Below are 14,985 nucleotides of genomic sequence, written 5' to 3' on the forward strand. Positions count from 1 at the left end.
GAAGATGGTGGAGGCAGCCTCTGAGAGTGCGCCGGACCGGTATGGGATCCAGTCCCAGTGGTGGCTGGGCTGGGGCATCCGGCTATAGATATTAGGATTTTGTGCGATATTTGTTTGGTATTTAGTCCGGATATTCAGCACACATTCATCAACGGATAGAAGTAGCAACAGGTGTTGCCTAGCTAGACGATGGCTTCAGACTGACTGATGTATTACTTTATATGGTGTCTGTGAATAATTAATAAAATAGTTGTATGCATCGTCCAGATAGAGACCGGGGGTATATCCTCCTTTTTCTAAAAAAAAAAGATATTAAGATGCAAGATTGTTTAGCTACCTTGACGGGTTTGGGGCGTGGCCATTCGGCCCAGCTGGTTTCTTCTTACAAACCCTGTTATGGCTGTGCATCCCGGAGGTTCCGTTCAAGGTTGTGCACTTGATCTCTGTGAGACAATGCTTACATCTCGCTTTGGCAGGCTTTTCGCTGTCATCTTCTTCTATGACATCAAAAGTTTCCCATGCCTTGGACCGTCGTTTCCTTCCGCGACGGCTACTGGTGGGTATATCAGAATTGCCCCTTGATGGATGTACTTGCTCTGGTGCGTTCACGTCTTCCGGATCGTCAACTGTTGCCGTGCGAAAAGCAACATGCATGTAACATGTATCAGAAAATCAAGGGGAGTCGGCATGATCCTGCTTGAATGATGGTCAACCGTGGCATGCAGTAGGCGCGTACCTCCTTCTACTTGCTGTTGCAGCCTGTAGTAGTCGAGCTCGTCGACAATGTCGTCGGCGTCGTAGAGCAGCTCCTTAAGACGATTGAGAGACCGGGACAAGGGCCTGTTCCCGGCCTCCCTCCCCTTCACAGCAGCCACCACCATCTCGACTCTCTCCACCTCAGACTGGAGCCTCTCGACGGCGTCGGCAAGCCCGACATGTGCAACCCACTCCACCATCTTGTCCATCACGAGGGTTGCAAGGATGGTCTGCGCCAGCCATGCAATCGCTGCCTCCATGAAATCCCTGCAGAAGCAGCTCCTGCGATGGTAAGTGGAGGAAAGTACAAGGGGAATGGCTTCGAGGGGAAGCAACCGAGAAGAGGAGCAACAATATACCATGCGATAGGAACTATAGAAGCTGGGGTCCACTACGTACATGGCAGCTGTTCTTACCTTGGTGCTCACGCCCATGCCTGCCGGGTCGCTCTCGCGGGCGATGATCCCCGAGGCCTCCAGCCACCACCACAACCCCCTCTCCCCTTTCCTCGTACCTTCGCCGCTGGCCGAAGTATATAGCAAAAAAAAAAAAAAAAACTACCACATTTGACTACAAGATTTTTTTTCTTTCAAAATGCTATCATAAAATTGGTCCACTGTTCCGAAAAACTATCATGTCGTACTGATGACTATGTTAATTAACTTTGAATGTTATTAAGACAGCTCGGGTCAACTTATCAGGTTCACCGTTAGATTTCATCGTTAGGTTGACCATTGAGAGGTTATGATAGATGGACCCAAATATTTTTTGAAATACAATCAGGTCCCTGAAAAAATATATAAACCAATTGGGTCTCTAGAAAATAAAATAAAAAGCAATCGGGTCCCTCGAACACACATAAGTTTCCATGAAAAACTAGATTTCCTTTCTAAACTTTCAAATGGGCGTTTTGGTCTTTCGAAAAAAAACTTCCTTGATGGTAGTCGACACCAAAAATCCACGCTCGTATGAGTAACTCTTACCTCATTACCTCCCGTGTTCAGAGAAGGTAAGATTGATCATGTTAAAAATTGCCCTATTATAAATGTTCACCAAAAGTACAAAGCATCCCAACACCTGATAGAAATTACATCGAAGGCCCTGGACCGCCAAACGACCACTTTGGTCGTCTAAACGATCTGGTCTCTCTTGTAAGAGTCGGCTTGATCGTGTCGATGACACATGAAAAGTCTTCATGACGTGCCCCTAAGGACGAGTGCTCCAAAGCCATGATCATCGTCGTTGAACCCTTGAGAAGTCTTCATGACGTGCCCCTAAGGACGAGTGCTCCAAAGCCATTATCATCGTCGTTGAACCATTGAATCGATCCGAAGAGCCTGACACCAGATCTCCCTATCGCGTAAGCATGACGAAAAATCCTATCCTTGCAATGGCAAGGATCTGACAAGAATCTATGTCGAATCTCTGTCTAATTCGTCCCATGGAAAAACACAAGGAGGATCGGAGCTCGGAAGACCGACTCAATAACGGAACAGGGCCATCCGCATGAGTGTCACCCATGTGAGGACTAAAACCCTAACCTATGCACTAACTAGAGCAAAGGCACGAGGATTCCCGTCACTGGCCGTTGGAGCAGCAGGCAGAGGGGTGTGAATCCATGGGCTTGCCAAATGAAGATCGATGAGAGGAAGGCTTCACCCTAGTTGCCTTGCATGACGCAAAAGAAAGAGTCGATCTCAATGGTGAGCTATTGGTTGTTCTTTTTTGTGAACTTTTGTGGCTAGTCACATCCCCAAAAAATTGCACATTTGAAATATGTAGGGACAATTAATGTTTTTAAAAATTGCTTGTGGTTGCTGGATCTTAGCCAAGAATTGACAAGGAGTTGATTGATTTGAGTGTATTCCTGGCTCAAAACAAATTGTGGAAATAGTAAGAAGTACTCCCTTCGTTTCTAAATATAAGTCTTTTAAGAAATTTCATCAAGGGTCTACATACGGAGCAAAATAAGTGAATCTACACTCTAAAGTATGTTTACATACATCTGTATGTAATCCACTAGTGGAATCTTAGGAAGACTTATATTTAGGAACGCAAACCAAAATTGCGCTAAAAATGTATGTGACCTTTTATTCAATATTTTGGATTAGAAATCAATTTCCATAAATCCCACGTATATTGAGACTATACCTGGCCATGGGCAATCCGGCCCAGACGGCCCGACCCGATCCGATCAAAAATCCCACGCCATTGGGTCGGGCCCGGGCCTGGAATTTGAGCCCAACGGCCGGGCTCGGGCAGGCTCGGGCTTGAGGAATACAAAATTTAAGCTGCGGTCGGTCTCGGCCAGTCGGGCCCAGTCGAGCTTTTTCGAGCTTGGGCTGGAATTGGGCCCAGCATTCTGGCCCGATGATTGGACCGGGCTGGGCATGGGCCTAGGTTTTCAGCACTGGGCTTTTTTCGGCCCGGCTCGAAGCCCAGCCCATCCCGACCTATGACCGGGTATAATTGAGACCCTATATAAAACCGGGTATAATTGAGACCCTATATAAAACCGGGCATTATATCAAACCCTAAAGTATTTAGAGAATAAATCAGTATTCCAAAATAGAGTGGCAATTCATACCTCTAAATTGGGTTGAAAAGTAATTTTCCTAAGTCCCAAATGCCTTCGTAATTTCTCTTAACAAGATTTGGAACACATTCGTTTTTGAATAAAATGTAAAGGTAATGAAAACATAAAAGAAAAAAGAGGAGAAAACCCTAACTAACTTGGCCTAGCCCATTTATTCTCTCTCTCTCTCCCTCCCTCCCTCCCTCTCTCTCTCTCTAACAGAGCGGCCTCAACGGCTAGGCCATCTCCTAACTCTCGCCCACGTCAATTGCGCATGTTGTGCATTACCCGAGCAAACATTTCCCACGACCTCCACAACCGCATGCCCCGTGCACGACAGGTAAACCATACCAATCCTATAAGTAGCCCCGACAGGCACGACAGGTACACAAACACGTCCCTGGCTTTTTTCCAATTCCGATAGGCACAAATCCGTGCCTCCACGAGAAACAGTGCCTCTCGCGGGGAAAAATAAAAAATGTTTTTTTCACTTTCCAAAAGGCACATATGTGGCTCTCTCAGAATCAAATTCTTGTTTCTTCGGAAAGAGAAAAAAACAACAAAAATCATATATTTTTTTAAAAAAATTCATCCAAATACTAGAAAAAACTAGAAAAAAATGCATACAGAAAAATAATAAAAAATTCAAAAGAAAACGCCTATAACACGATACGTGACAACGGCTGAGAGTGTACTCTTATGTTACCCACGTGACTCTTGAGGAGGCTTTCAAAAAGTATTCTCGATTATAGCATCTCCATCTGCCTTTATATATTTGCACTTACTTGTTATTTTACAAATCTTGGTCAAGAAACCTTCTTCAACAAGTGATTTCCACCATTTTTTTACAAAGCTTGCTATATTTGCACCCACACTTTGCATATTTGCCAAGCCAAAGACCACTTTGTAATTTTTAGTAAGACTCCTAAAGCCTCACTTTCTCTCAATGACAGGTGGATTCGTGTACTACTGTGTGTGTTGCGCATGCGCTGTGTGTTCGTATGTACGTGTTTTTTGTGTTTACGTGTACGCGGGTGCTGCATGTGTACGCGTGTGCGCACCATGTGTACGTGTGTGTATGCGCTGCATGTATGTAAGTGTACACGTGTGTGTGTATGCGCTGCATGTGTGTAAGTGTACGCGTGTGTGCATGTGTACGTGGACGCGATTTGTGATAGTATACATATACATGTATGTATGCTTGTGTGTAATGTGTCTATGACAAACTGTCGCCACATGTCATTGTGTGTTTTGTGCAATATAGCAATTCAATATACAAAGGCTATCAAAATAAAAACGTGTTTGTTTTGTAAACCTTCTCTCTTCTTTTATTATAATAAGTTTTTAGCAATTCAATATATAAAGGCTATTGGAGATGGTCTTAGTTGTTTCCCTGCTTCCTGGTGTTGTGTGTTTTTTATTTTTTTATTTTGAGGGGTTCCTGGCGCTGTAGGTGCCAACGTCCCCTTTGACCGGAGCGTGGTCGCCCTAGTGTGTTGTGGGCTGTGTGAGTTGGATCGGGCATTAATTTTCTTTAGAGGCCTGGCCTGTCCATTTCCAAAAGCTGAATTGAACCTTTTTTCATAAGGGTTATTTAACGTCTTAAGCGATCGGAATGGACGCCATGCTAACCATTCGACCCAAGCTTTTGTGCTAAGAACTAGCGGCGCGTAGTACTTGAGGCTACTCTAGCCGTTTCTTTGAGGATTTTTTTTGTTTTCGTTCTTACTTTCGTTTTTCTTTTATTGATTTTTTGCATTTTGTTTTTATTTGGTTATTATGTTTGTTTTTTTGCATTATTCTATTTTTGTTTTGTTTTCCTTTTGTTCTCCATTTTTTTTTCTTATGTTTGGTTTCGTTTTCACTTTACATTTTTCTATATGTCCGAAAACAAATGTAATAAATGATCAACATTTTTTCTATGCATGTTCAACATTGTGAAAACGCATATTCAACATATTTTAAATACTTGTTAAACATTTAGAAGTTACTCAATATTTTTTAAATACTTTTTAAACATTCTAAATACTTGTTTGACATTTTTAAGATATTCATTCAATATTTCTAATATATTATTTATTTTTAATATTTATTTAACCTTTTAAAATACATCTTCAGTATTTTTCATATACTTGTTCAACATTTTGTATTGCTTGTTCAGCATTTTTTTAAATACTTGTTGAACATTTTTCAAATACTTATTTTATATTTTATATACATGATCAACATTTTTTAAATACTTGTTCAACATTATTCAAATATTTGTTCAACATTTTTTAAATACTTGTTCTACATTTATATATACATGATCAACATTTTTTAAAATACTTCTTGAACATTTTTCAGATACATAATTACGAATTCAATAGCTTCCAAATACTTGTTCAACACTTTTCAATTTATTGTTAAATATTTTTCAAATGTTTCAATAGAGTGTTGTTTTCTAATATATAAATTTTAAATATTTTAAAGTAAAAAAAAAGAAAAAAAGGAAAAAATGAAATAGAAAACATAAAAAGACGAAAAACAAATGTTGTGACCTCTCGTCGTCGTGTGCCAGACCATTTAGGTCCCCTTCCAGAAAGTGATTCCTCCCCTCTCGCTGAAGGCGAGACGTAGGGACACTGCTCTTTTTCAGCATTTCGGCTGGTGCAAGTTCAGCCCAAATTTATAGTTAAATTGGCCAGTCTGAGCACATCAGCGCATTAAAGTGTTGAACGTTTGTTTTGCTGTTCTTGACTGCTTCTTTCCTTCCTCTGATTTTTTTTTGAATAATACGAGAGTTCTACTTCAAAGTCACATGGTTACAATCGAGAGGCAATAAATCCATACCGCAGTACATGACTCAATAAGGCTATAACTTACCATACAATTTGTTACCCTATTTTGAATTCTACTAATTTTTTGTTGAACAAGCTCCCTCTAATTCTTAAAAGATTTAATTTCTGCTACTAGACGACCATAGGCCGATCGGGACATACTATCACCAGAGAGGATCAAAAGTGCAGTATAGGAATCAGATTGCACCCTAACTGGTAGATCAGTATGTTGTAAAGCAAGGGCCATCCTCTGCAATATTGCATGTATCTCTGCCTCAAGTGCCTCATTGCAATTGAATATAACACCGTAAGCAGCAAAAATAACAAAGCCATCATTACAACGTAAAATTATACGAACACCTGCCTTGCCATGATGAGCCGAGAAAGATCCATCAACAAACAACGCAACCCAATTTTTTGGAGGTGATGGCCAATGAACAAGAGTCACGGCCTGCTGAAACAGATGCACTTTCGTTTATATTGAAAAACCTAATGACAAACCCGCCGATTAAAAGGCACAAGAGAAATCTGAAGCTCTGTTATCACTCTCAAGTAATCATAGTGTAAAGGGTTAAAAAAATAGCGAAATTTGAGTGAAATTTCCAAAATTCCGCATAATTCAGTAAGGTCTGAAATGTTTTTTAACCCTGAAATTTCAAGACAGATTCAAACTGATTTCAACACAAATTTAAATCATGTGAAATTTCTGAAATTATGTGCAAAATTTCAACACAAATTCATTAAAATTAGGTGAAATTTTAAATCTCAAAATTTGACATAATTTGCAAAATATACAAAAAATCCTAAATTTTGCATATTTTAGCGAGGCCCGAAATTATTTTGTTTTTGAAATAAAAAATCTTAGACTCACATCTCACTCTCACAAACATGTGAAACACACACGGATTACAACTGAAAGATTCTTGGAAAAAAAGAGAGATTACAAGTGGAAGCAAATGAAACATCAAATTCAGAGGTACAGACGCCACAACCTTTGTTATGTTGCAAGAGTAATACTTCCTCTGTTCGAAATTATTTGTCATATAAATGTATAAAAATAAATGTATGTAGAACTTAGATATATTTATTTCTATTACAAGTATTTGCCGGATGGAGGGAGTAGTACCTATATGACAGAGACAGACAGCAAACGAAATGAGCGAGAAATGGCATCAGCTATTTCACGTTCAGGAGGACCAACCCTCCGAGCGCAGCGACCATGACGAGGGGCACGATAGACACCCACATGATCGTCTTCCCGACGGCACGCCGTCCGACCACGTCGCCGGACACCCAGAAGCCAGCGGACGCCTCGAAGAGCCCGAAGATGGCCACGGCGACGAGGATGCCGTAGTACAGGTAGTATGGCGCCTTGCCGTGATGGAGAAACAGACCTCTGGGCGCGCTGGAGATGATCAGGCAGAGTGCTGCCGCCGCTTCGACGACGCCGCATGAGATAAGAGCGCCCGGCAGCTTCTCCGCTTCCTGGCACGCGTCGGAGATCATGGCACCGAGCTCGGTGGCGCTGGCCATGGAATCCACCATTGTATTTGTACGTCGTCTCCACTGAGGTTTATAAACATCGAAATGTCTTGGGAGGATTTATATAGGGGACGCTCGGCTAGCACACGACAAAGTGGAGTCACCGAGACAGGCAAAATCAAATGTCAAATCCAAAGTTGATATATTTTTAATCGCTCCCGAAACCGAAACCGTAACCGCAACCGGAGTACCGAACCGAAACACATTGGTTTCCAGACGTGATTGACAGTTCTCCCCGTCGTAATCATCCTTCGTTAGCATATATGCATACGCTCTCTTTGGCGGACGAGAAACAGAGCAACAACAACAACCACAAAGTGCAGTCAAGTTCCTTCGAATTTTTTTTCTTCTCTTTTGGATACACTGTTTTTTTTTTGTCGCTTAATTTTCAGTCCATGCTCCGAAAAAAGGATTCTCCAGTTCTACATAATCGAGCTAAAAAATATAAAAGGGTTTTGGTGCAATAATCTTATCTTCAAATGTGCATTGTGTCCTACTCCGATCGGTCGTTGGCGGATCTGCGTTTTGCGTGGCAAGAGGGTCGGTGGTGGCCTCCGCGAGGTGCGGACGGTTGTGTCGGTTGTGACGTGGCATGTTCGGCGGTGGTGGTAGAGGTGGACGGTGGGCCCTCATGTGGGAGGTTGATCGTCGGCAATCTCCACGAGGTGTGGTTGGCCGCGGCGGTCTAGGTGCATCTTCGTCGGCGGGCAACTTCGATGGTGGTGTCGGTCGGTGGGCTTGTCGGCGCTAGTGCAAGATGATGTGTGGCTGAGGTGGTGTGCGAGCTAGGGTGAAGAAACATTCTCGGCCTTGGGTCGTTACCAACGATGGCGGCGATCGTGGCCATCGTGTCCTTCATGGAGACATCTCTGCTCTGTTGCCACACCCCTCCTGCACGGACATGTCCATCACGACCTCTCCATGGGAAACCCTTGATCTTGTGATCGGGCCATGGCAACACTTTGGTGTGTCGCTCCCCCTCTTGGGGGCATTGTCTCGAAACTCGGCATCGACAAGCGGGACCGATGGTTTGTGGTGGTTTTGGCATCCATACTTCTATAGCAACGATGATGGTGGGAGCAAGGTCGGCGGCGCAACAATGGTAGCGGTAGTCGATTCTTCTCCGACGTGTCTGCGGTATTGCCTCGGTTCGTTTGTTGCCTTGGAGTCGATGCTGCGGCGGCGGGGCCTGTGGTATACGATGACTGGTTTTAGGTGGCCTATTTGGTGACCTTTCGTGGCGTCAACCGTGCCAGGTTTTGTCTTTTAGAGTTCTTCGTCGCAGTTGGAGCTGTGATGTGTGACCGCAGGTGGCTGGGTTTGCACGCAAATCTTCATAGAGCTTCACGTACTCGCTATAATGTGGATTGAGTTGACGATCGCCCATGGAAAAGTTGGAGCCAATTGCTCAGGGGGTAGGGATGGCGATGACGTCTCTAGGGGAGGAGTGATGCTGATGTAGTGTGTGTGTGTTGCCTCGTCGAGGCCCTCTTTGGAATGGTGCGTGAGGTTTCTTATGTGTGTCGCTCAGCGGTTGTGATGATTTTCGCTCGGATCTTCATAATTAACTCGGCAATCTGATTTTCACTCGCTTTTTCCTAATTAACTGAGCAACTTTTTTCTTTTTAATGAATGCAGGATAACTACCATTTTGAAAATAAAATCTAAAGTTGCACAACTTTTAATAAAATGTGCCAACCAATAGCTAGTTAAAAAAAATATGTTTTGATCTTTGACTTGGCAATAAACATTATGATAAATTGCAATTTAGACCAGTTATAGTGTAGTTGTTTCAGTTAAACAAGTTATTGTCATTTGTTGCACATTGCACACGTCCACATCAATTTTGCATTTTGGGTTTGGTTTTGAACTCTTTGTACGAATGACATCCGGTTCAGAAGGAAAATCATATCTAGTCCATTTCCATGTTACATGAAGCAGTCGAGCGGAGACCTATATGAGCAGATGCTTCACATGCTACACGCATAAAGCCTTCGAAGTCTTTAGTTCAGACAACTCACAACATTGGACTACCTATTCCACCTATGCCTTGACTTTAGCTTCCTCAACTTGGCACCACTCTCCCACCTATCAATGCCCTAAGCCCTCATCATGCTCCCATCTATGCATGCTCATGAAGGGGCTTTTGAACCAGAGAAAATGTTTAGGTCACAGAGAACCTTCAAGGACACAGTTGACATGTCCACAACACTATCAAAAACCTCAACCCTATTACTGGAATAGAGAACTAAATATTTGGTGAAGTGTGTCTACACCCGTTGGGTACCATGTGTATATATACTGATAGGAGGCCAATTGACCTAGGTTTTATACACCTTGGGTTACAAGAAAGGTTTAAGAAACAACTTGGTCTTCATCCATATGTAAATACCTTCCAATCATTAACTTACCAAACACAAATTTCCCTATCTTTATCCCCTCGATCCCAGCTTTCCCGTGTTGATATTATTCATAATCTCTGTGAGCATTCCAACTAGAAGAGATATAGTAAACCCATCGCCCAAATTGATTCTGGATAGAATGAATAGAATTTCTAACTTTCACTGAGGTACTATTTTTATCATTAAGTGGAAATTATAGCTCACTATGTTGTCCTTGCCTCCAAATCAACGAAATATCCATGGAGAGTCAGATGCCAAACTATGCCCTCAATGACGACAAATGTCGCGTCTTCTTCTTGGAGAGTCTCCGCCAACAAATGCCCTTTGCTCCCTTCACTATTGAGGACACCTCGCATGAAGTCCAGGTTCATCTCTCCCTTTATTTTCCTTTATTATCTATTTTTTTCATTTCTTGTATTTTTTATGTTTTTGTTATATTTTGTTCTTTCCTTTTTAATTATATACCATTTAAAGTTATTCCATTTTTCTATGTTCCATTTTGCATTTTCTTTGGTGGCAAACACATGAATATTTCTATGTGATATGAGAAATTGTTATACGTTTATTACCTTATTTTCCTATATATATTTTTTCCTTTCTCTTTTACCATTCTTTCATTATAAATTAGTGAACATTTGTTTTCATACATATGAGCATTTTGATCTGAGATATTTAAACAACGCTTTGATATACACAAAACATATACTTTAAAATGCATGAATATTTTAAATTAGAACGAAACATTGTGTTACGTATAACATTCTTTTTTTACACAATTTGTTTTTGAAAGTGTATGTTTTTCTAGTAGAGTGAACAAATATTTAGTATGCTTGAAAAAATTTCAGAAGTCGTGTAAACAAAGTTAAATATTCCTACTCCCTCCATTAAAGTATATTGGGCATATCTCTAAAACGATAATTTTTCATAATTAGAAGGAAATAAGACACATGGCATTAATTAGCCTATTAATTGAGATGTTTTAAAAACCGTCTCCATCAATGCATGCGAGGAAGTCGTTCATTTAGTGGACGGGGGGTTACTAATGCGTTAGTTTTGCGATTAATTAGGCGCTTCTACAGCTCGTTGGCTCGGTTTTTCCCATCAATAGAAAAACATCTAGGTCCCAGAGCCCTGTAAGATACGTCCAATATATTGTGATGGAGGTAGTACTAGATGAAACAGTTTTTATTGATCTCTTAAATGAATCATTAATATATGATATCTTAAAGTGATTACTGAAAATTTTAAGACCTATACTTTCTTGGAAAAAATAAAAACATACATGTGCTAATGGCCCGTGATAATTTCTGGCCCATTTAGTTTGTTGTCTTCAGGCTTACCCTCCGGCGCCACGCCCGGATAGTTGCCACTTGCCAGACGCCGCCGGTCGGATGCCGAACGTTCCGGCCAGCTCACCTTTTGGCATGTGTCATTTCTTTTGGCATGAAGTGGGAAGACTGCCTACCTTTCGCTGAGTTCTCGTATAACAACAGTTATCAAGCTAGTTCAGGCAAAGCTCCGTTTGAGATTCTCTATGGCAGGAAGTGTCGTACCCCGCTCAACTGGTCCGAGACCGGCGAGCGTCAGATTCTTGGGAATGACTTGATCGAAGAAGCTGAAGAGATGTGTCGGGTCATTCGGGATAATCTCATAGCAGCGCAGTCCCGTCAGAAGAGCTACTATGATAGCAAGCATCGTGACATGTCTTATGAGCTCGATGACTTCGTCTATCTCAAAGTGTCTCCTATGAAGGGCACACATCGTTTTGGCATCAAAGGCAAGCTTGCTCCTCGTTTCATTGGTCCTTTCAGAGTTGTTGGCAAGAGAGGCGACCTTGCGTATAAACTTGAGCTCCCTTCCAACTTTGCAAATGTGCATGACGTGTTCCATGTCTCTCAGCTCCGGAGATGCTTCAAGACTCCTGAGCGCACAGTTGATCTTCAAGACATCGACCTTCAACCCGACCTATCCTATTGTGAGCATCCAGTGGCAATTCTCGAGACGACCGAGCGCAAGACCCGCAACAAGTCTATCAAGTTTCTCAAGGTGCAGTGGTCACACCATTCCGATAAAAGAGGCCACTTGGGAACGCGAGGATCACCTCCGTTCCGAATTCCCACAGTTCTTTCAGTCCTAGATCTCGGGACAAGATCTTTTTGTAGTGTGGAAGAGTTTGTAATGCCCCAGAGTGTAACTTGCCATATTTGGAACCTTCATGTATGTGGGTCCATGTTGTCATTGCCTTGTGAGATATATGCATGTGTTATTTCATGTGATATTACCTTGTCTCCCCTTTGCATTCATGCATCCATATCATCCATGCCTTCTTGTGTTCGTTGTTGTTGTGGATCCATGTATGTGGTTGTGATGTTGATGTGCTATGTGATGATGAAGTGGTGTATTTGAAAGTGGGTTTCAATTATGCTATATTTCAACTAGGTTTCAACCCCCCCCTTCTCTATTTCTCAAAGCTCAAGTTTTACTTGCTCTAACCCTGGTTCAAAAATGTAGATCTTTTAGAGTGATTTGTGGTGGATGTGGTGCTAGGTTTAATGTGTTTTGAATCTATGTTTGAGAGGGGTAGATATTCACAAAACAGATTATTTAATCTGTTTTGTAAATATTTAAGTGCTCCAAAAATCCTATTTTCATTTTATTTTATTGGGTCATAATTCCCTTATGACCAGGGGCATTTTTGTTTTATTTTAGGGTCAACAGTGATGGTTGTGTGTTTTAATTTGTCTCTGTTTTGTTTTTAAATAGAAAAAACCCAGTGGGTTTTTCTTTTCTTACCTGTCGCTTCCGAGTGGGCCTCCTCCTCCTCGCTGGCCCAGTACCCTCCTCGCGCGCAGCCCACTCCCTTCCCTCTCCTGTAGACGCCATCTCCCTCCTCCCGCACCTTTCCGTCAGTTCGTCAGAGAGAGCGCGAGACAGAGAGTCGACGCCGTCGCTCACGAACGTCTGTTGGGGAACGTCGCATGGGAAACAAAAAATTTCCTACGTGCACGAAGACCTATCATGGTGATGTCCATCTACGAGAGGGGATATTCGATCTATGTACCCTTGTAGATCGCACAGCAGAAGCGTTAGTGAACGCGGTTGATGTAGTGGAACATCCTCACGTCCCTCGATCCGCCCCGCGAACCGTCCCGCGATCAGTCCCACGATCTAGTGCCGAACGGACGGCACCTCCGCGTTCAGCACACGTACAGCTCGACGATGATCTCGGCCTTCTTGATCCAGCAAGAGAGACGGAGAGGTAGATGAGTTCTCCGGCAGCGTGACGGCGCTCCGGAGATTGGTGGTGATCTAATCTCAGCAGGGCTCCGCCCGAGCTCCGCAGAAACGTGATCTAGAGGTAAAACCGTGGAGATATGTGGTCGGGCTGCCGTGGCAAAGTTGTCTCAAATCAGCCCTAAAACCTCCGTATATATAGGTGGGAGAGGGGCGGCCTTGCCTTGGGGCTCAAGGAGCCCCAAGGGGGTCGGCCGAGCCAAGGGGGGGAGTCCTCCCCTTCCAAACCGAATCCAACTAGGTTTGGAAGGAGGAGTCCTTCCCCTTTTTCCCACCTCCTCTTTTTTTTTTCTTTTTCTCTCTTTGATTTTCTTCCTATGGCGCATAGGGCCTTCTTGGGCTGTCCCACCAGCCCACTAAGGGCTGGTGCGCCACCCCCAAGGCCTATGGGCTTCCTCGGGGTGGGTTGCCTCCCCGGTGAACACCCGGAACCCATTCGTCATTCCCGGTACATTCCCGGTAACTCCGAAAACCTTCTGGTAATCAAATGAGGTCATCCTATATATCAATCTTTGTTTACGGACCTTTCCGGAAACCCTCGTGACGTCCGTGATTTCATCCAGGACTCCGAACAACATCCCGTAACCAACCATATAACTCAAATACGCATAAAACAACGTCGAACCTTAAGTGTGCACACCCTGCGGGTTCGAGAACTATGTAGACATGACCCGAGTGACTCCTCGGTCAATATCCAATAGCGGGACCTGGATGCCCATATTGGATCCCACATATTCTACGAAGATCTTATCGTTTGAACCTCAGTGCCAAGGATTCATATAATCCCGTATGTCATTCCCTTTGTCCTTCGGTATGTTACTTGCCCGAGATTCGATCGTCAGTATCCGCATACCTATTTCAATCTCGTTTACCGGCAAGTCTCTTTACTCGTTTCGTAATACAAGATCCCGCAACTTACACTAAGTCACATTGCTTGCAAGGCTTGTGTGTGATGTTGTATTACCGAGTGGGCCCCGAGATACCTCTCCGTCACACGGAGTGACAAATCCCAGTCTTGATCCATACTAACTCAACGAACACCTTCACTAGTAGAAAACGGGCCTTTGGCCTGGACCATTTAGTCCCGGCCTGCCTCTGGGCCGGGACTAAAGGCCCGGCCACGTCGCCCCAATTCTCAATGCCTCCCTCGAGGCTTTAGTCCCGGCCCGTAAGGATCCTTTAGTCCCGGTTCGTGTCCCAAACCGGGACTAAAGGGCTACGCGGCGAGCAGTGGTGGTGGCAACCGTTCGTATCCCCCTTTAGTCCCGGTTGGTGGCTCAACCCGGGACTAAAGGCCTAACACGTGGCCTGCCGTGGTTGTGGCGACGGTTGGTATACCTCTTTAATCCCGGTTGGTGGCTCAACCCAGGACTAAAAGCCTAACACGTGGCCTGCCGTAGTGGTGGGAACCGTTTGGTATACCTCTTTAGTCCTGGTTGGTGGCTCAACCCGGGATTAAAGGCCCAAACGGTTTGCATCCCGCGTCGTTTCGGGCGATGAAAAACACGAACCGAAGCGTACAGTCGCCATTTCTCTGTTCTTCTTCTCTCTCGCGTCGCCCTCTCTGTTCTTCTCCTCTCTTCTTCCCTTCTCTTCT

Source organism: Hordeum vulgare, chromosome 2H (assembly GCF_904849725.1).
Source record: "Hordeum vulgare subsp. vulgare chromosome 2H, MorexV3_pseudomolecules_assembly, whole genome shotgun sequence".
In the NCBI taxonomy this organism is placed as follows: Eukaryota; Viridiplantae; Streptophyta; class Magnoliopsida; order Poales; family Poaceae; genus Hordeum; species Hordeum vulgare.